Source organism: Hyalella azteca, unplaced genomic scaffold (assembly GCF_000764305.2).
Source record: "Hyalella azteca isolate HAZT.00-mixed unplaced genomic scaffold, Hazt_2.0.2 contig1208, whole genome shotgun sequence".
NCBI lineage: Eukaryota > Metazoa > Arthropoda > Malacostraca > Amphipoda > Hyalellidae > Hyalella > Hyalella azteca.
This window is the reverse complement of record NW_025931534.1, coordinates 14,803-38,122: the sequence shown is the minus strand read 5'-3', so window position 1 is coordinate 38,122 and position 23,320 is coordinate 14,803. Positions and strand designations below refer to the sequence as shown.

General features: G+C 42.2%; 1 long non-coding RNA gene across 1 annotated transcript in view; it reads left to right on the top strand.

Moving 5' to 3' along the window:
- The window catches only part of LOC108667765, a 40,372-nt gene extending 17,253 nt beyond the window's left edge, over nt 1-23,119 (top strand). Inside the window, exons 3-4 of the long non-coding RNA XR_001930566.2 lie at nt 6,978-7,017; nt 23,079-23,119. This is a non-coding gene — a long non-coding RNA (uncharacterized LOC108667765). The remainder of the gene's footprint in view (nt 1-6,977; nt 7,018-23,078) is intronic.
- Nucleotides 23,120-23,320: the final 201 nt, after the last annotated feature.

The following is a 23,320-nucleotide window of genomic DNA, read 5'->3' as shown; positions in this document are numbered from 1 at the left end:
TAATTCACATGCATTCTAGATACGTGTGTATTTACTTGCCTTCTTAAGCGTTCATCAGGTATTTTCTTTTCTGCTTAGTATTGTTTTGTTGAAAACTTACTATGATTTATATCACGCCGTTACTTGGAGAAGCTATAACACTTCATGGTTTTAGTGGCACCAAGTTCATGTTGCTCTGAGCTCTCGTACCATTAATCGCGTTCTGAGCTCTCGTACCATTAATCGCGTTTAGAAATTTTCTATTCATGCAGTCGACACTTCAAGCGATACTTATTGTGTGAAATGAAGTACACACTAAACGCGCACTCTTTAATGAATGATTTGATAGATGTAATGGAGCGAGCTCAGTTATGGAGTAGTATATTGGGTTATATTGGCAACATTTTTACTTATCTTTGTGCAACACTCCAGAGATTTCCTTTTTTACGTGTCGATAGTAAAGTTTTCGGGCGTTCAGTGTGTGTTATGTAACGAAAGACAATGCGGTATAGAGTTACTTGATGCGCTGCAGTGGCTGACACCGTGTGGCCACCACGCTGCAGTGGCTGACATCGTGTGGCCACCACGCTGCAGTGGCTGACACCGTGTGGCCACCACGTAGTGGCTGACACCGTGTGGCCGCCACGCTGCAGTGGCTGACACCGTGTGGCCACCACGCTGCAGTGGCTGACACCGTGTGGCCGTAGTGGCTCAGGCATATCCGTGCATACTGCCCGTGTTCAGTTAGCCCTGCGTATCGATTGAAGCTCACAGAAAACCAGCCGTGCAGCGCCCACTGACCTAGACTGCAACACCTCGTGTCTGCAAGCCGCTAAATTTATGACTGTACCTTTAACTTGGAATTTAGAGGAAAAACTTTATTAAAATTAAATCGATGAGTGATTATGGCTTCTTCGCGGCATCGGCTTCGGTCTTGTCCGTTGCGAGAAATTTTTCTTGCGGATTGCTCAGAATGTTCGTAAATATTTAAAGTTTTCTCTCGTAAATCTTCGATGAAGATGTTCAGCAGTTTTTTTCGAGTTTTTGAACGTGTGGTCATTTTACCCATTCTTATAATCGGTCATTTCCCCTCGTCTGTCCCTTCTGTCTCCTCGCCTGTCCTCCAGTCCTCTCGTCTGTTCTACCAGTCGATTCCGCCTGTTACCCCAGTCTCCTCACCTGTTCCTCCAGTTCCCTCGCATGTCCCCTCGGCTCTCAGTCCCATTGCCTGTCCCTCAGTCCCCTCGCCTATTGCCCTAGTCCCTCAGCCTGTCCCCCGTCTCCTCACCTGTCCCTTCGCCCCTCGCCTGTCTCCCAGTCCCCTCATCTGCCCACAATCCCCAGGCCGGCCCCCTAGTTCCCTGCATGGCCTTCCAGTCCCCTCGCCAGATCCTCAGTCCCCTCGCCTGCCTCCAGTCCCCTCGCCTGCCCCCANCGCTGGACCTCGCAGGCCTCCTAAGCCTGGCATGATAGATCGATGTGAAGCCGTCCTGCTAGAGGTGATTATGTAGGGTGTTCTAGAGGCGTCCTAGATGAGCGCGCCTCTATGACTGGTGTTCTAGAGACATCCTAGATGAGTGCGCCTCTATGGCGGGTGTTCTAGAGGCGTCCTAGAAGAGCTCGCCTTCATGGCGGTTGTCCTAGAGATCTTCTAGAAAGTCTCGCGTCCTCTAGAGTGACAGCAAGCAGGCACTGCAGTTTCGCTGACGCCGCGGTTCTTCTATAGTCGCCGCCTCGTGCAATTACAAGACCTGCTGCGCTGCCCGGCCTGAGGCACGTTGCCTGTCTGTCCAGGCATCAGATGTTGGTTGTAAAAAATGTTAATTACGAGCTGATTACGTTGAAATATCGTTTAATCAACGTTGTCTCAACGTTTGATGTCTGTTGGGGATGTAGTCCCTATGCCAATTCAACGTCAAATGTAGTGCATGTGTGTTACGTGGGTGGGTGGATGAAGCTCTAGGGTGGATTATGACCTCTGCCCGCATTATGACCTCTGCCCGCATTGTGACCTCTGCCCGCATTGTGACCTCTGCCCGCATTATGACCTCTGCCCGCATTGTGACCTCTGCCCGCATTGTGACCTCTGCCCGCATTATGACCTCTGCCCGCATTGTGACCTCTGCCCACATTATGACCTCTGCCCGCATTGTGACCCATGCCCACATTATGACCTCTGCCCGCATTGTGACCTCTGCCCAAATTATGACCTCTGACCGCATTGTGACCTCTGCCCGCATTGTGACCTCTGCCCAGCCCACTTTTTGACCTCTACCTGCTCTGTACCTCTGCACGCTCTCTGAACCTCATCACCTACTTAGTGTTCCAAATGCAACATTTCATCAGCAGTGAATCAGTGTACTGAGTACAAATTTTGTAAATATGTCAATTTAATTTTATTACACGATGTTCAAATTATTATTAATGATGTTCAAATACAGTGCACACGTTGTATCTGAAGATTACAGGGGTTTAGTCCCATGTACAAAATATTATACTTCTCATTCTGTATCAAGTGATGAGCGTTGCCGAAACTAGACAGCGGAGGTGTACATAAAATATTTCGTAAGTAGAGAACACTAAGATCATCCACTGCACCCACAACTGCTCATCCTGGGGCCAATACTTTTAAAATTCGCTAAGTGAACGTAAGTATTTACGCTCTATTTTCTTGTCTATGATTGGTGGATTTTGCTTGAAATGCCGTCAATGATTGGCTGATGAACTTACGATCTCTTATTTTTTTTGAAAGTATAGGCCCTGGTCTGTAGAACAATGAGAGCTCATTGCATTTGAATACAATTCGCGTGATCCTAAGATGAGCGTGTCCGTGCGTGCTCGTGTGCCTGTTGGTGTTGTGGTATGAGATCGCTGGTGTTCTGCTGGTCTAGAGTTGGTCCCAGGCTGTTATGCGATATGGTACCAATGAGATGCGGTGGGCGATATAGAAAATGCGATTTTTTATCAGAAGATTGAGTGGTTTAGTAAATGACGTCCATATGATTGAGTGTTTGAAAGAACATGTTCATACGCATTCTGCTTCTTACTTCTTCGTTTATGCATTTTTATTGATTGATATCATTTAGTCTCATTATTGATCGCTTCGGTACTTCCTATCAATACAAATATATTAATAGTTATGAGAGTAAATGGTATAAATCAATAAAGATGCTCCAAAGAGGCTCTTCGCACAAGTACCTACTCTTTTTTTAGAACTCCAGGACTCGATGAAATATCTTTGAAATTATCTCCTCTTGGACTGGCCTCTTCCTCTCGGCAGGGACCGTTCCCTAGAGTGTCGGATTGGAGTATGCGACGTCGGTGTTATTTTTCACCATAATGTCCTTCATTTGCATGGAGTTTTGTGGGGCCGCGTATTGCGGAGCACAGGCGGCTGCCGCCTTGATTTACTGTCGCTCCTCACAAAATGCTAGAATTGTTTGCGGCTCCAGCGAATTTCTGGCGGCTTTTTGTGATAAGCATTTCCCGACATTCCTGTGAATCTCTGTGCTGTACTACCGTGCGTGCTGAGTCACCAACAAATTTTTGTATTACGATTAGTAATAATTTGTGTACCGTGTAAATTGCTTATAAATATGATATATGTGCCGTTAGCTTCTCAAGATTGCTTTTGAACTGTAGGAACAAATCGCTGACTATTATAAAATGTATTGAAGTGCACAAAAAAAAATCGATGACTTTATAAAACTTTCGGTTCAGTGGATCACATTTCCGACCCTGCACTCATTCAAGTCGCAATTAAACCTCATCTCAACAAGCCTAAAGAACGAAAGAAACATCAAATGTTATTTTATTGCAAACTCAAATTAAAAATTGTCCATCAAGTTCAAATATTATTTAATTAAAAAATGTATGTACGTGCTTATGAAGGGGAACGATTCGGCTCCGAGCGAACTGTGGTTATGTGACCGCGTGTGGCTAGAGCTCTCAAGTGTGGCTCAGAGTGTGGCTAGAGCTCTCAAGTGTGGCTCCGAGTGTGGCTAGAGCTCTCAAGTGTGGCTCCGAGTGTGGCTAGAGCTCTCAAGTGTGGCTCCGAGTGTGGCTAGAGCTCTCAAGTGTGGCTCCAAGTGTGGCTAGAGCTCTCAAGTGTGGCTCCAAGTGTGGCTAGAGCTCTCAAGTGTGGCTCCAAGTGTGGCTAGAGCTCTTAAGTGTGGCTCCGAGGCTAGAGCTCTCAAGTGTGGCTGGCGCGTGTGGCTAGAGCTCTCAAGTGTGGCTGGCGCGCGAGGCTAGAGCTCTCAAGTGTGGCTGGCGCGTGTGGCTAGAGCTCTCAAGTGTGTGGCGCGTGTGGCTAGAGCTCTCAAGTGCTGCGCTTAAAGTTGCTTTGTTGTCGCCGCTACTGCTCCGGTGCCGCCGCTGTCTCCGCTGAGTAAATCTGGTCTTAAGTAGCCGCATTTTTATTATGATATTCTTCTGATAACCTTTAGTTTATATCGTAAGGAGGAATTGATTTCGTCTATGGCGTTTCCCATGCCACGTCATCGGAAGGAGTAAATGTAATAGCAGCATATTTCCTGATCAATATCCGCTAGAGCGCTACGGATAATTTTTTGCTGGGTTTCAGCTTTGCTATACTCAGAGAAATGTAAGAGACTTTCTCCAAATAGAGGTCTACTTTTTGCCCGCTGGTGGATAATTCTATCCAAGTTTGGCCGGCCAAAAATGCGTATCAGTGCTACGTTTTCTCTCTGTTCGTGCTGTGGGTAAGAAAGCGTGTTACTATTTGTACAATATGGCCAATAATTCGTCTGATTGTATGAGGTTTGTCAAGCAGTTAGGGCTCAGCGTGTTTGTAATTGGACCGCTTTCATCTTGAGTAGCTTATTGATATCTTCTCGATTTCTCTTCTGTAGTTCCTGTATTTTTTTGCTATAATCAGGGATTAATTACTTGGATTCTTCCCAGGAACTTTATAATTTTTTGTATTATTTAGACTTTAATGGAACGTATTGCTCAAAAACTTGAAGTGCAATGAGCTTCCGGTAGTTTTTGCCTGTTATCGATTTCATCGGCACTTGACAGTTACGGGGCTATTCGGAATTTGCATCAATTATGTTGGTTTACTAAACACATTTTCGTGCATTTTTCTGGTCGATTTACATTTGGTGTTGACCATTCTGTTGTGACATCATCATTTATGTAAATGTTTCAACTTGGCGAAGTTTGTATAGTTTCAGTAACTCATCACTAAGCCAGAAAGTTCGACGGGAGCAAAAAATTAACTTTTGTGTTAGTGCCACGAGACGATTGTTGGCATATGCAAGGTATTTTGCGACCCAAGCCTGGTCCTACCAGGCATCTGACGTTAAAGCAACGTTGATCTAATGTTCTTTCTGCATCATGATGCTGAAAGAACGTTGAATTAAAGTTTTTTCAGCATCATGACGCTAAAACAACGTTTATTTTACGTAATTAGCGCATTTTCCGATTTTTGGAAAAAAGGCGCTATTTTGCTCGCCATGTCCGTCCGTCCGTCTGTCTGTGACTTCACGCTTTCATCGACGAGAAAATGCGCTCTCTGTCACTCACTGCAGTGAGTACTGAGTTATATTTTTTCAGCATCATGACGCAAAAAAAAAACCTTGATTATACGTTTTTTCAGCATCATGACGCAAAAAAAAAACTCGATTTTACGTTTTTTCAGCATCATGACGCAAAAAAAAACTTGATTTTACTTAACGTTTTTTTCTGCATCATGACGCAGAAAATCCGTTGATGTTACGTTTTTCTCAGCATAATGACGCTAAAAGTAACGTTAATTTTACGTTTTCCAATATCATTCCCGTTGAGTTTCTCCGTGCCCCTCACCGGTGCCGAGTTGTCGTCACCGTTTAGCGCGAGTGCTGCTAGCGGCGCAGTGTTGCGCCTGTTGTTTATCTCTGCGCCACGCCGAGGATCGCTCTTACTTTCGTGCCGAGCTCCTCTGGGACCTTCCGGGATTCTCGGGTGTCCGGTGCCGTAGCTTTTCTTTTTAAGATTGCCGTCCGTTTTTGTTAGATTGCCGTCCGTTTTTGTTAAATAGCCGTCCGTATTTTTTCAGATTGCCGTCGGTTTTTTTTAGATTGCCGTCCGTTTTTGTTAAATAGCCGTCCGTTTTTTTAGATTGCCGTCCGTTTTTGTTAGATTGCCGTCCGTTTTTTTAGATTGCCGTCCGTTTTTGTTAGATTGCCGTTCGTTTTTTTTTTAGATTTCCGTTGTTTTTGTTGAATTGCCGTTCGTTTTTTTTAGATTCCACGTTTTAGGACCTGTAGGAAAGCGGATTTATTTTTATTTTTGAGTTGAATGGTTTTCTCAATCAAGATAATATTCCTCTATTAGCTAAGACACTTTTTCTTATATTTTTCTTGAATCGCGACGAATTTCTCGTGCATAATACGACTTTAAATTATTAAGAATGTTTCACACTGATGACTTTTATTTAATTCACAATTGCATGAAATATCCATTAAAAATTATAAAAATATTAATTCAGTATCATTCGGACTTGAAAATTTTTTAGAAGCTCATCGTCAATACTATTTGTTGCTAGTATACTATCATCGTCAATAGTACAATACTTTGTAGTATTATTATCATTATTTATAATACTTGATGTTCTAATTATTTCATCGCATTGAGTAGGTGTACTGATCGGATTAAACAGTGCCCTGATAAGCGTTTCTTTCGAATTTGTGGGTAGGGATTTCTATCGAGTGCTTAGCATTTGTGAGTGATCTGAATTAGGTCTCAACGTCGATGGATCAATGTTATTTCTTAGCCACGAATGAACCATGATAATTGTCAGCCTTGAGTGATCAATTATCAATTATTAATATTATGAGTGATGTATATTTCCTGTCTCTAGTGATGCAAGATATAACTTCATACTTTACATACTCTTTAGAATGGTTAATGACTTCGTTGGTTTGATTTCAATTATATTTCGTTGGTTTGATATTTCCTACGTGACGACTTAAATTAAAACCACTCATGTTTTGCAGATATTTCTGCTGGTGCCATTACCCGCTGTGCGGTATTTAGGTGAGTTACCCTTCAAATCATCAAATATTACGCACATCAATTTCCATTTTCGTATCACTTGCATTTCCATTTCCCATTTTCTCATCTCTGAACATTTTCGTTAGTTATTTGTTTCTTAATTCTCAATTGCCTTTCTTAATAGATTTATGAATTAATTTTTATGTACGCATCAAATTCACATTTTATCTTATTTTACCTTATAAATAATAATGATAAATTGTTAATAAATAAAAAAAATAAAAATGTCATTAAGAAAATTATTTACGTTATTAACGATAATGACACGTGGCATCGGAGATACTGTATCACGGGTCGCAATCTCCGTAGAGTTACATAATGCAGCAATTAATATCGAATTTATGAAGACGTTCAAAGCACGCCCTTGGTTAAGATTAATTCCATTAATGTTGCAATGTTTCTTTGCTAGGCAATAATAGCTGAGAAAATAACTGATATTTTGGTTTTTTGAGTGCAGCTCTACGCAAACTTGTTAGGTAGATGTCCGGAAAATTTAGTTTCTTTTAATACAGTAGGTTCACTATCTGGGACGGTATAACTTCATTTAGTGCACTAGGGATCTCAAATGCGTTTATTTGTGGTATCTAGAACACCAAATCTAGAATCTAGATTATCGCTGCAATGAATCTAGATTATCGCTATGGTATAGTGAATCTAGATATCGCTGTAGTGAATGTAGATTATCGCAATGAATCTTAATTATCGCTGTAATGAATCTAGATTATTGCTGTCATGGTGTGGAGTAGTGGCGAAGGTGTCGGCTATCACGATGTTGGTGGCGTTGTGGTGGTGGAGGTGGTGGCACTTGTGGTGCAGATGGTGCTCTAGAATTACGGTGGTGGTGGTGGTGGTGCAGCCGTGGTAGTGATGTCGGCGATGGTGCGTCCGCCCTTTGTATTGATCGCTGCGTGTGGAGGCGAGCTGCCGCCCATGACTCCACTCGTGGTGGAGGGATCGATCCCCTCCACCTCCTGCACCACGATCACCCCCCTCCACCTCCTGCACCACGATCACCCCCTCCACCTCCTGCACCACGATCACCCCCTCCACCTCCTGCACCACGATCACCCCCTCCACCTCCTGCACCACGATCACCCCCTCCACCTCCTGCACCACGATCACCCCCTCCACCTCCTGCACCACGATCATTCATTCAAGCCGCCAGTGTATCATTCATCCACCATCGTCACCTTACTCACTATCATCATCCCTCACCGTCACTCATCTTGATTCAGGATGGTTTAATTTTACACATCCGCGTTGAATGCACTTTTTCGAACTTCTACTCCCTGTTTGATTTATTTTCTTTAACTTAGGTTGCATTTCACTCGAGTATTTCTCTTCATCGTGTTGGTATTGAGCTTTACCGCCTTGAAGCAAACGTGCCTCGAGCTGTCTTATAGTTCACATTTGCATGCTTTATGCAATTTCATTATTTTGTATTACTTTTTTCTCGTGGTACATGTGTACATTCACATTATTTATTTTCACATTCTTAGTTCATTCATTTAACTAAAGTGCATTTACCCCTTGTTTAATTCGTTCTGAATTTGTACTAGTTATAGGGGAATTAGTCTGAACGCAGCATTCAACCTGAAAAAAACAGCATCACGAAATTGCATCGGCCTTTATTTGAAATGATGTTTGGATGAAACTGCTTTGAACGATTCACACCCACGGAGAAATAAGTGAGACGGTGTCCAAATTGCGATGCTTATTTTGTCCCCGCACAAAATTCTGACTCATTAAGGCCCCCCCCCCCAAAAAAAAATGTGTATCAATGCTACGTCCGCTCCATTCCCTGCTGTAGGTATGAAAGTGTCACTATTTGGACTATATACCCCATTAATTTTTCTGAGTGTCAAATAGCCACAAGATGTTGTTATTATGAAAGTCAAAACTCTTGTACGCTCAGCGGGTGCTGCACTCGCGGCTGAAGTACTAGCCGTTTATTATTTCGGTTGTAACTGGTGTATTTTTGCCGCTATTATCACCGACACACTCATCGATGTCTTTACACCAATTTAAACCGACACACTCGTACGTTGCGAGTTTTATTTTCTTAATTTTCCCGCACATTCTCTACTGCCGGACTTTTTTACATGAATTTACACCCACTCATTTGCCGTGTTTAGATTTTACTTCAATTTATACCCCCGGACATCACGCATGATGATGTGATCGCATGAATGAATTACATGCGCTGGGAAACTCAGCCCAGGTTCTCGAGCGCTGCATGAACGATCTGCATTGTAACGTTATCAGGCATTCTGATAAGAATAGCAATGGCGGTTAATCGAGCATCGGTCTAAAAAGTTAGTCGTCTAGTAGCTTGAATTTTCAACCGAAAATTCAAGAGAAAATTTACAAATTTTCTCTTCGGGAGAAAATTTGTCCAAGATTGCAGTGTAACACACGTACGGATGCAGTGTATCGTTGTGGTTGTGGTGCGGCAACCCCTCAGGGGGGACTTCTGACGCGTGTCTGTGATCGTCAGAAGTCCTATGGGATTTCGCGTTCCTAGGGGGGGATTGTTCCTGAGCGCCCCACCGTTGAGCTCACGGTGTCTGACTGTAGGTCTCAGTTGTGGGGTTAAGTTATTATGTAGGTAGGATTCCTTACATTAAGTTATTATGTAGGTAGGATTCCTTACATTAAGTTATTATGTAGGTAGGATTCCTTACATTAAGTTATCATGTAGGTAGGATTCCTTACATTAAGTTATTATGTAGGTAGGATTCCTTACATTTCCCTTCTCTGTCTCTCTCGTGCGGGCGGCCGACGTCCCGATGAGACCTTCCGCCCCTTGTGGGTGATGAATAATTGAGACCTTCCACCTCTATGGTGATGTTCATCTTGACTTTCGGTGCGAGATAGCTAAATAGCTGAAGCGCTAGTAAACATTTGGCCACTAAACTAATTAACTAACTGTGGTGCGGCAATGGTGAGGTTAAACGGTAGAGTTAATTATGGTGCTACCGTGATAGAGTTCATTATGGTGCTGCACCAGTGGTGCTACGAGCACCAGTGGTGCAGTTGCGGAGCACCATGGGTGCAGTTGCGGTGCACCACTGGTGCAGTTGCGGAGCACCATGGGTGCAGTTACGGTGCACCACTGGTGCAGTTGCGGTGCACCACTGGTGCAGTTACGGAGCACCACTGGTGCAGTTGCGGTGCACCACTGGTGCAGTGACGGTGCACCACTGGTGCAGTTACGGGGCAGTTACAGAGCAGTTGTTCGAGCGCCGGCCGCAGCACAACATCTCTGAACGCTCGCTCGGTCGTTCGCCACCGCGTTCATACCACCACACAGATTGCGCTCCTTCCTCTCTGTGTGTATATTCGTGTGTATTTTGAGTGCACTTTAAAGGGGTAACTCATAAAACTCAGACGAAATTATCCCCATAGGTTGAGAGTTGAATGAACTCCTCATTGTCGTGCTAGGAGCCCAGTCCTGTATCTCGAGACCTGACGCTTCTGCTCTCTAGTATATATAATAACTCTAAGAAAACGTGAAACTTTGTGCTTTCATTGTTGACTTTTTCTCTTATTATTCTTGTATTTGGTCGTGTGATGCTGCTGTTGATCCGTCTTCTTAAATAACGAGCTAATAAGTTATCACTGTTATCTTTTTACTCATCGAGATAAGTAAGGCGAATACTGTTGTTACTACTATTATGTTGTTTTGTTAATTGTTGTTGATTAGCATTCGTGTTTGAATGAACGAATAATTTAAGGATATCTACAACTCTATGAAGTCCCTTGCGTAACCGCGGTGTCGGTAATAAGAAACGAGTGCTACCTTATCGAATAAAGATATGATTTGGGGTTTATCTGTTAACAATATCTGTTGATAAATGTGATAAAAGGGCGTTCGTTGACGGCCAACTTCATCGACATCAGTGCATAGCATCAACGGAAGATGTTCTAGTGTTCGCGAGAGCATCATCTGTGAATGTTCGTGAACACATATGTCGATACTACAGTGTTAGTGAAAACATCGTGGATGTTCTAGTGTTCGAGAACACATCTTTAGATGTTATAGTGTTAGTGAAGTTCGCTAGCCTCTACAAATTATTTGATTACTGGAAAAAAAACTACAATTTTTCTGCTCAAGCTTCCCATTTTCAATTAAATTTGCCGACTAACTTGGAAAGAAACAATCCCGTTTGTGTTCAGTACAGTTATGGATAAGCTTTCTGTAGTTTTGCGTCAGTCGTGTAAAGAAATCACAGTGAGCGGATGAAGCATCTTCCATGTTACGTTATTTTACGGCTGTCATTCGCTGCTCATCTTGTTGCGTTTGATGGAATCTTCGTCGTGATGGATGCGTCATATTCCACGCAATTCTCGTCTACACCGTAATCGCTGCAACTGCGCTGTTGGTTCCATGTATCAACACAGGTACGTTACAGTTTCGCTTGTTTCGTTCTATAACATTCTTATGGTTAAAGATAGTTTTCCGTGACTAAGTCAACGCGTATTTTTCATTGATGAAGCTACAAAAAAAATCAGAGGCTTATGCCTCTCTCGTGTCTACTCAATAAATAGTTTATGTTTCTGTCTTTCAGAACTGTCTCGTTAGTGCGTGTTGGTCGATGTTCCGTGTGCTGTGACTAATTCGTTGCCCCCTGCACTGTGCTCAACATGCAAGAATGTTATTGTTTTTACCCGTTGTAATCCCTTTGTTTTCACTGTTGAAAAAAATCGAAGAAAAAACTTACGTACGTTGTAAAACGTTGATCAGTTTCACTGGTCATTTTTTATTGTCCAAATAATTTTTGAAATTAAAATGGCTCTTCTGTACCGATTGTTGCCCCAGCTTTTAATTAAAAGAAATGTGTCGTATTGAAGTGTTGCGTCACCTGAAGCCCAACACCATACACCCACAACCAGCATAATTATGGGCATTGTCCTTGTTTTCGTCTCTTTCTGTTTTTTTTTTGCCTATTCTGCTTCAGCTGTCATGGTCACTCTATGCCACGTCATAATTTTTCCTCACTTTCCTGAAGTATAGCAAGAAAGTGCATTCAAAGAGGAAAATTAATTAATTATGTTGTCCAATTAGCGACACACCTACTGCACGTAGCACACATACAAGCCCCTTTTGCAGGGCCAAACTAGATCAAGATGACCCACCCAAGGATAAAACACGCATCGCTATTTGGATAAAGTCTCACTCATTTCTATGAGTATCGTGCACGAGTGGGTTGTAAGGAACATTGTAACGGAGGCCGCAAGTACTCGTAAAACGCTAAACCTTCCGTATAACTTGCCGGCCATTGCAGCCTCCCTCTTCCATTGCCGCACTGTCACAAGAATCTGTTATTGCTCTCAAAATTACCGCCTCGGTAGCGAACTTAATTCCGCCCACAATGAAATTCCGAGTTCCCCCACTACTTTTTAAATTACATAACTTCAAATGTTCCGATCATTTATATTTTCATGTGATCTTAACTGGCCCTGGTGGGTGGTCTCCAGGGGATAAGCTGTTGCTCCATTAAAAGATCGTGACAGCTTTTGCTCTGCGCCAGACATCTATTATTTTCATTTAGCTCCGCGTATTCTTTGTTACAGGAGCGATGTAGTTTTTAGCAGCGCTGTTTTCTTATTTCACGTTTTAGTTATACAGTGGGGGGAAATAAATATTCGTACACTTGAAAAATCGTATTTTAATGTATGTAAGTACACAAACTTAACAGGAAAAGTGATTTAAATTATGTATAGAGACGCATGGTATTCAAAAATACTATCAAAAGAAATTAAATCTCAATGCCACAAAAAACAATGCAACATGTTCACTTTTCGGGTGAAAAAAGTATTCGTACAAAACAATAAATCCGCATTATTTTAATTTAATACTTGGTTGAATAACCTTTATTCAGCTCAACAGATACCAGTCTATTTCTATACGTCTCGACCAATGATTTGCAGATGCTGACTGGTATTTTATACCATTCTTCTTGGCACACCACCAAGTGAACATGTTGCATTGTTTTTTGTTGCATTGAGATTTAATTTCTTTTGATAGTATTTTTGAATACTATGCGTCTCTATACATAATTTAAATCACTTTTCCTGTTAAGTTTGTGTGCTTACATACATTAAAATACGATTTTTCAAGTGTACGAATATTTATTTCCCCCCACTGTATAGGTTGGTGTTCATATTAAAGTCAATGGACTATTTAAATAAAATTTACGTACCTCCAGGTCAAAATTTAATTAATACTGCGGAGGACGAGAGCTATCCTCTCACCTTCAATATAGCTTTTTACCATGTCATATCTCTCGGATCTGGGAATAAATTTCTCTATAAGCTAGTTTTAAATCTTACTTTGTGTTTCGCGTACTATCAATTAATCGTGAAAAGCGATAGTTTTGTCTTGCACAGAGTGCACGTTGGTGATACCGCTGTACCCGCGCCTGTATATGATACAATAGTTCATATCTACCAGCCTTGCTATATTCAAAGCGTCTTATCTGTTTTTGGAGAGATGCAGTTCATCCTTATCTGCATTCGGACGTCATTGCCCCTACCATGCTTTAGGAACGTTAGTGATAACTCAACTGACCTAAGTGCCCTAATTTTCCCTGCTTACATAATGAAGTATATCTTATCTACTTGGTTTTGACCAACAATCAGCAGTTAATATAGGCATTATGGTCACGTCAGGTTTAGGGCCTCTAGCTTAGGTAAATGTTAGCGAATTTTCGCCTAGCAAATTTCTTCGATCCGGCAGATGATTGCTTCGTCTAGTAAACTATTGCTTCAGTTTGGCAAATAAAAGTTGCTTCGGTCTAGCAGCACTTCCTTCACTCCAGCAACCCCCTCCGCGGTTGAACGATTATTTACTTTTATACAGTAACAAGTGCTTCGTTCCAATAGATAAACTACGACTGCGATAAGAAGCGCTGCAAATTTAAAGGAAGAATCAATGCTTATGTTGTTCATTGGTGTTCAAACTAGTAGAAACATTTCGATATCGTAATATTCACATTCGAGACTACGTCGCAAGCATTTCAGCGCTTTGCTGTTCTTGTTTGCCTTGATAAGCCTATAGCGCCATGTTTTCTGACTCGAAATTATAATTTTTCGAACCTGGGAAGTGTCAGGTGAAGAAAGAGTCATCTCGTCAGGCATCTGACGTTGAAATCACGTTGATTATAAATATACGTTTCGACGAAATCAACAATGTTTCATATCATTTGCCGGAGTATTTCAAGCGCGACGACGCTCCCGCGGACTCGGCCCCGGACGGGACTGAATAGTCAAATAAATGAAGAGGATTGTCGCTGTGGTTTATATTGTTTTCTGTACTGTGTTCTTTTTATTGCTTTTTTGGAAGAAACTTTCCGCTTTGCTAGAAACGAACACGGAGGATTAATTGAGTAAAATCTCTCCTCTCCCTCACAAATTATTTGGGATGTGAGGTGCTGTTGTTCTTTTCCTCGGGCGATGCTAATGTGCGTTCTCAAATGTTGCTTGAAATTGCAGCTGATTGACTTTAGGAAACCGAATTAACAAATTAACTTTAGTACCTATTGACAATGTATTTACTAGAAGAGGTTGGTCATGCCTTCATTGTTTACTTGATAATTAGTTAGAGATTTCATATGCACTCAATAATCATATTATTAGACCACATCATACACTTATCTCCCATGCGTTTATCGGTAAAATGTTTGACTCTGGAAATGGTTCAATATCTCCAATAAATCAGTAGAGCCCCCAAAAAGCTCATGACCGATCTTCTCAATATTTAATTGGAAGGGGCACTAAAAATTGAAACCTCTTCAGCATAGTGGAATTTAGTTAGCCATTATTCAAATTCACAGTCGAACGTTTATTATAAATTACGATTAAGCTGGGCATGTGCGTTTTTTGACCTGATTGGTTGCATCCACTGTTTAGAAGGCCTCTATGGTCATGCCATAAGTGAGGGGAGAAAATAACTTCAACTTTCTTCAATGTTCTTTTATAATCATCCCCGTTCTCCGCCAACGGGGGATGACGTTCAACACCCCATATTTTGGGGGTCATTGGTTTCATCCATGACGTGCATACCCGTTGCTGAACCCGTTGTTAAATCCGCTGTTAACCCGTTGTGAATCTGTGAATCCGTTGTTGAACTATCTATCATCAGTCATGTGATGTTGAAATTGCGATGAATAGACGTTGTTTTAACGTCATTGACCTGGAGGGCTCATTCATACATTATTTCTTATTTGTTACTGGGTTTTCAGCACGACGAACATTGACATTAACGTACCAGTAGTTGATAATACGATTCAAACTAATAATATTCGCCACGGTTGATGTATCCGGAGAAAAATATTGTGGACTGTCACTCACACTTATGCCTTGCACAGCCCACAATCAGTAGAATGGATTCATAATACTGTCCAAATATCTACTTCTTGCATCTGGCCCATGTACGCTCTTTTGCTGGGCCAAACTGCATCAGGATGACTCACAAGAGAGCTAAAGTGTATTGAAATTTAGACCAAGTCTCATTTGTGTGAATGCATGCATGGTTAGTGGAGCTACGCGCTCCCCACACTGCGTGGCCAGGTTATGTTCCCTGAGGTGTACGCTCCCTAATTTAGAAGCTGTTAGAGAGTCCCCGGGGCCTGGGGAGGCGAGCTCAGGAGCTGCAGCAGCGAACTCCTCTTCCCCTCGGTCTGGGGATCGATACCTTCCCACTACTGCTGCTGTCTGTCCTTCCTCTCCCTCACTCTCTCCCCTTCCTGTCTGTCCTTCCTCTCCCTCACACTCCCCCTCGATCCTGCTACTACCTGCCTTCCTCTCCCTCACACTCCCCCTCCTGCTACTGCCTGCCTTCCTCTCCCTCACACTCCCCCTCCTCCTGCTACTGTCAGCCTTCCTCTCCCTCACACTCCCCCTCCTGCTACTGCCTGCCTTCCTCTCCCTCACACTCCCCCTCCTCCTGCTACTGTCAGCCTTCCTCTCCCTCACACTCCCCCTCCTGCTACTGCCTGCCTTCCTCTCCCTCACACTCCCCCTCCTCCTGCTACTGAGGATTATGTCCTGCAGTATTAAGTGAAGCGGCAAAAGGTGGAGGCATATCTCGATCTTAATGTAGTTTGTATTACCTCCTCATGTTGCAGGTCGTAATTACCAAGCCAATTATAGTTTATTTCCCACAATTTCCACTCAGAAATACATTCGATTAATTTCGGATGAAATTGGCTTGTACGGTACTATTGTAGCAGCTACGGGAAGTAGATATTTTCTATTGTTCGCAACTTCCATCCGTTCTTGCTTCTTGCTTATGACTGTACGTCCTCTCCTCGGTCACGTGACNCTCGGTCACGTGACCGTCCCTGCTCTCCTCGGTCACGTGACCGTCCCTGCTCTCCTCGGTCACGTGACCGTCCCTGCTCTCCTCGGTCACGTGACCGTCCCTGCTCTCCTCGGTCACGTGACCGTCCCTGCTCAACGTATCAAGTGTGAAGATTATCCTAGACTTTTCTTAAATATCTTTGTTGGATCGTTATTCATTTCGACACCTTCTCAGTTTTACACTCCAAGCGATTCCGATCGAAAATCATAAAAGAATATTATGTGCAAATACGTGTATTTCAGTTTGTATATTTCTACTTAATCACCAATAATTAAAGACATATGAACCGTTAGTAATCATTTCCTCGATTATTCTTCGTTATTTGAACGGTACTTGAATGTACAATTCCATATGCTGCCCAAATGACGAATTCATGTTTAGTGGTATACTTTTCATCGCCAATGAATATCTTGACGATGTATATGAATTTCCGATCTTCCAGTGATGAATTTAACTGTTCTTGGAGCAATAGGTATTCCTGCTCACTTTTTTCTAAAAAAAAAACATTTTCTTGCCAATTTGACACCCGGTCCATCCATGATGAACCTCTGAGAGGTTCACAGATATCTTCTGATATGAATTTGAAATTGCCGGCATTATCAAGACTATTTTCACCTAAAAAATCCACTCTGTATAATCTCTAATATGCGGCCTCGTTACTAATACGCCGCGTCATTTGTTTTACGCTGTACTCCGGCGTGCAGTGATATCAACATTACTAGAAGTATCTGAGTCATCACCGCCACAACCACCAACCTCCACCAATACCATCTCCACCATCACCACCACACCACCACCACCACTACCACCACCACCACCGCAACCACCACCACCGTCACCAAGGCTTGTCCAACGGAGGCGCAATTTGCAGTAAACTGGAGGCAGGGGTTGAGGAAATGGCCCTTCTTCCTGCCTACCGTCGCTGTCGTTGCTGTTTATTTTTTGTTATCGTGAGGCGGCTATCTATATCTCGCACGGTCGTTACATGCTCGATTTTTAATAGCATCTTTCGGCAGCTGCGTTCCTGATTGCCGCCGAGTCTGTGGTCGGGAATTATTTTCTTGTTCCAGTTTTGAAGAACCGGAGTGACGATTACTGTGGGAATTTTCCCCTTGAAAATGGCGTGCGTGATAAGGTGGCAATATCAATTAAAGTTTATTGCCGTTCTTGTTACAGTGTCTGTTCTTTGTGTGCTGAAATAACTGTTTCTTATACTGTGATTAGTGTGTTCTGGCTGAAAAATTTGGTTTTGTATTTTTTGTTGTGTAGTTGGTGGAATTAACTTTTTCCCGAGGATGCATCACTTATCGCAATGCTAACTGCCTGGTTATTTGAGTGACTGTTAATTTGACAATGAAGCAACTTTAATGAAAAAAATACATTTTTATTGACACCTAAATTCTTTTTCGTGTCGAGTTGCGCTCTTGTATTCTTTGCTGTCATTCTATAGCCCAACTCTTGGACAGACACCGGCTCAAAAATAGCGACAAGTTCCTAAAATGTCCCAGTTTTTGGTAGCTGTAAGTTGATAACAGTGGACTGACTACAGAAGCTTTCGCTGCTAAAACATTTTTTGGAGCTTCCACAGTTTTTCATCATTGACGCCGTGTTCATTAATATTTGTCACACCTTTTGGATGACTTTGGATAAGTACTTTTTGGAGAAGAACAGTTTCCAGCGTGACCTTTAAATAAAATTGACATTAAATTTGCAATTCATCTCACGTATTTCAAGTTTCTGGTGGTGGCGTAATAATAATGTGGCAAGTACTAAGCAAATGGGTGCTTCAGCGTGACCTGGGACTAATACGAGCGTGACCTGGGACTAATACGAGCGTAACCTGGGACTAATAAGAGCGTGACCTGGGGCTAATAAAAGCGTGATCTGGGACTAATAAGAGCGTGATCTGGGACTAATAAGAGCGTGATCTGGGACTAATAAGAGCGTGACCTGGGACTAATAAAGAGCGTGACCTGGGACTGATACGAGCGTGACCTGGGACTGATACGAGCGTGACCTGGGACTGATACGAGCGTGACCTGGGACTGATACGAGCGTGACCTGGGACTAATACGAGCGTGACTTGGGACTAATACGTTCAAAACACATAATTTGGACGTTTGATTTTAATACGAGTGAAAAGTGTCCTGCGAAAAAATCACTTTTTTCTCTCCTAATACTTAACTATTTAATACACTGAAAACTAAAATAGTTTCAAAGCAAGTCTTGTACGTCGAGACATGTCACAACATGTTTGTACTCTTCTAATTTGAAAACTAAAGAAATATTTCTTTCTCGTTCTTCATTTTACTATGGAATCCATAGCCAGTACAACTACTTCACATTTAATAGCTTTGTTTGCATAATTTGAGCTCAGGTCGCTCAGTTTCAATTACCGTGGCCGTGGACAATATCCTGCATTCATCAACAACCCAGTGAAAATTTACAGACGCGGCAGCTTCCGATTTGGATTACCAGAAGCTGGGGCGACTCTAAATTTTGTTAGGGAACGAGCTATTATAACACTGGTATCTATACTTCAGTTAACAAGAGCTGTAAAATGATCTCACGACATAATGCAGGGCATGTTTAGCGCGCTCAACAACATGAAAACAAGTGGAATAACAAAACCTTCACCAAATACTTACTTGTCTTTCCCAAATACCGATTATTTTCCAAATAATTCTTTCTACTAAATGCGTGTCTTTGTTCAGCGTGACACCTTAACGTTCCTGTGATCGAGAAATATTCAAGTTCCAGCTCTGCTGTCTTAGTTTCAGAATCTCGGAATCGTTACATATTTTGAAACGAAAATTTTTTCTCGATACTGCCGCACAATTGGAATATCACTAGTCAAATAATTTATCCCTTCAAATTGTAAATTGATGTGTTTTTAATGTTAATGAGCCTGTTTATTTGGCTGTGAAGGTGATAATCACCTCCGTGTAAATTTCAGTTCTATTGATTATATATACATATACAGTTCTTTAGGTTTTGAACTGATGATGGAGCCTGTCTCTGAAAAGTTTTCCAGTATTTAATGAAAGACTCAAGCCTACAATGTACATATCATATACGGTATGTATTATTGTTCAATAAATTTAAGATCTCATTGACGTTCAATTCTCGACAGGAATGATATAAAGTAATCGATTCATCACTCAAATCGTAATTAATTGTACTAACCTTGTACACAGAGCAACTGAAGTGGATCTTAGTATTAATCTCAATTTTATCACTAAGAAAACCCTAATACAATAAAGCGTTTAGTGCGCAATTCAAAATTAATAATGGTCCAGCAAGGGAGGAATTGAAATGTGTGGCGTGTTATCCGTAGACTGGCGGGAGGCGAGTTGCAGTTATGGCAGCGTTCCAACGAGTGTCAGCGCTCCAATGTGTGTCAGCTGCCTTAGGCTTTTGCTGATCGTGGCTGTCAGTTATGGCTTCACGCTGCCTTTTACTGCTCTATAAATTCTACGCTCGACGGTCAAACTGTTTACTCCAGAGTGAACTGTGCGAGCCAGCGTCAGAGCACAATCCTTACGTTTACAGTTTTGTTACGTTTAAACTGAGTGTACTTGGTGTCTTTATTATTGTGTTGAGTGGATGTTCCAATTGTGTTCTATTTGATTTGTTTTTATAAACAACTATATGGATGATCTGAGTTGCAGTTTTAAATAGTTTTCTGTATAACATTTCTTTTTTAACAAATTTGTATAGTTCGAGCGGCAGGTCAAAATTGTGTTCTAAGTAACTGGATTTTTATACACAAATCTAAATAATGAACCTTGTGCATTATTTTAACAGCGCTTCGAAAATCCATCGCGTTCTCCTATAACCGATAGATATAAATAACAGCGGCCGGGGAACCCCGCGTTGCCCGGGATCGATCATTTCTGAGCCTCCTTGAGGTTCCATTTACTGTGACATCCATTCAATTAAAAGATAAAAAATTTAACTCAGTACTCACTGCAGTGAGTGACAGAGCGCATTTTCTCGTCCGTCCGTGACGTGAAGTCACGGACGGACATGACGAGCACAATAGCACCTTTTTCCCATAAATGAGAAAATGCGCTAGAAACAATCCCGAGTTGTCTGAGGATTTTCAAAGTTAATTGAACCGTTTCTAAAGTCTTTTCCTATGTTAGTAATGTCGTTGTGTTAGTAATGTTCATTTATTTGAACTTTGAGCCCATATTTCTATTTGTTTTTGACCAGAGACTTAAGCTCGTTTCGCGCACAGTCTGAGGAGGCATTCATCTCGATGAGTGCAGTTGGAGGCTCTACAGTCTAAGGTTGAGACTTGAATGCATTTAATCCGTGTTTCGGACAGTAGGACTTAAAGTTTCTGTCAAATATCAGGGATTTTATGCAAGCTCTCCCAATTGGAGTTGGGACTTGAATGCATTTAATCCGTGTTTCGGACAGTAGGACTTAAAGTTTCTGTCAAATATCAGGGTATTTATGCAAGCTCTCCCAATTGGAGTTGGGACTTGAATGCATTTTATTCGTGTTTCGGACAGTAGGTCTTAGCGTTTCTATCAAGTATCAGGGTATTTATGCAAGCTCTCCCAATTGGAGTTGGGACTTGAATGCGTTTAATTCGAGTTTCGGACAGTGGGGCTTATAGCTTCTCTTCCTAACCGATCTGAATTTATGCAAGCACTCCCCTCAAGTATAGTGTCGTACAGTAGCCACATTCATGTATTGTGTGCTGCATTATTATCCCTTGAGGCAAATGGCGTTGAAAAACGTTGCTCACTAATTGATTTCGTTGAAACCACAGCTGATCAACGTTATTTCAACGTGTGGGCCCTGGTGTAGTAAAAGCCCTGAATCCTGCATTCAATTTATTGGAAATAACGTTAATTACGAATTGATTTCGTTGAAACAACGTTCATCAACATTTCAACGTGAGCGGCCCGCTTGAGTAGAAGTCCCCAGGTCTAGTTGTGTGCGGTGCAGAGTAGAAGGTCTAGAGCAGGTCTAATTGTGTGCGGTGCAGAGTAGAAGGTCTAGAGCAGGTCTAGTTGTGTGCGGTGCATGTGACCCCTGACATTCTCGCGCCGTCAGGTCACCGGCGCTACCAGAGCCTCAGTTTGCCCACCAACTTCCGCCGCGCCTCTGCCGCGTCTGGCCGCTTTAAGCACTTCTGCCTGTCTTGCATCGTCTTGTCCATTATATATCCACAATTAACACTTATGACGTGTAATTGAACGTTTTTTAGTTGAAGCAACTTTCATTGAGCCTTTTTTGTAAATTATTAACAACGTACGGTAAATTATTAATAATTTTTAATTACCAAAGGCACTGAACATTTTGTAGAATTAAACTTGCAACTGTAGAGTCGATTTTTGGTGCATTAAAAACGTGAAATTAAGACACTGGTGCCGACTGCAATAGCATGAAGTCCAGCATTAAATACTAGTTTACCATCTGTCCTGCTTCATGGACATATAGTGCGTCTAGTATTGTCTATGCTCTCTTGTGGAGGAGGGACAGTTGTAATTATGTCCCTGCTAGCTGAAGTGGAGGAGGGACAGTTGTAATTATGTCCCTGCTAGCTGAAGTGGAGGAGGGACAGTTGTAATTATGTCCATGCTAGCTGAAGTGGAGGAGGGACAGTTGTAATTATGTCCATGCTAGCTGGAGTAGTCATTTTTGGCTTTCCTTGTTTGATGTCGCCTTGGCTTGGTCACGTGTAATTGCGCGGTCTGCCGTGAACGCCACTCTCGTCATTAAATTTCCTGTTGAATTCTTAGCAAGTTACGTCCATGGTCTCTGAACCTAACTCACTTTAACAGATATTTTTTGCCATCCCATGGCTTTGCTTGGCCACCTTGACTTTGAACAATACCGTATAGCACTGCCTGAGAACACGGCAGTGCAGATCATCTATAGAATGGGTGCTGTACAGCACTGCCTGATAACACGGCAGTGCAGATCACCTATATAGAATGGGTGCTGTATAGCACTGCCTGAGAACACGGCAGTGCAGACCACCTATAGAATGGGTGCTGTATAGCACTGCCTGAGAACACGGCAGTGCAGATCACCTATAGAATGGGTGCTGTATAGCACTGCCTGAGAACACGGCAGTGCAGACCACCTATAGGATGGGTGCTGTATAGCACTGCCTGAGAACACGGCAGTGCAGATCACCTATATAGGATGGGTGCTGTATAGCACTGCCTGAGAACACGGCAGTGCAGATCACCTCTAGGGTGGCATGTCCGTGTAGGAGCTTCTTCATGCGGATCAATACGGGCATTTCCTCTTGAGTGGTCGTGTCTAGACCCTGCCACTCAGCACCCACCAGCTTTAGGTTTTATTTTTTCTCTCCGTAGTCCGTACAGAAACATTTCAGGAAGTTGTACTCTGATGGACGCTCTCGGAACGCAATATCGGTGCTAGGGCCGCGGTTAATTTTTTTACCGCTTCAGTGCATTATCTTCATCAACTCCTTGACAGCCCTCGCTTCTACCTACAATAACTTTGGCTTCGTGTTGCCATCTTTGCCCATTTATGCATGTAAATGCCACTTTTTTCTATTGCTGATATTTTTAGCAATATTGTTATGCTGGTATTGGGTTAATGATTTCTGTAAATAAACAATAAGTATAAATCACATCTCGGTGTAGTATAAATCACAAGTAACTCGGTGTATTTTTTTCAGGTGTAACGTCCTCTGCGAGTCTCAGTGAGGCGCTCTCTCAGGTCAGTCTCTCTTTATAGTCAGTACATACCTATATATGCTATAGTTAATACTACTAATTATAATCTTTATTTAGTTGCTATTTCTTCAGAATAGGTAGAATAGATACGTATGTACTATAATTTTGTAATTATTATTTATTCGCAATTTCTTCCCATTATAGTGCCTTCCATGCGAGACTGAGTCGACTGATTTATGCCGTT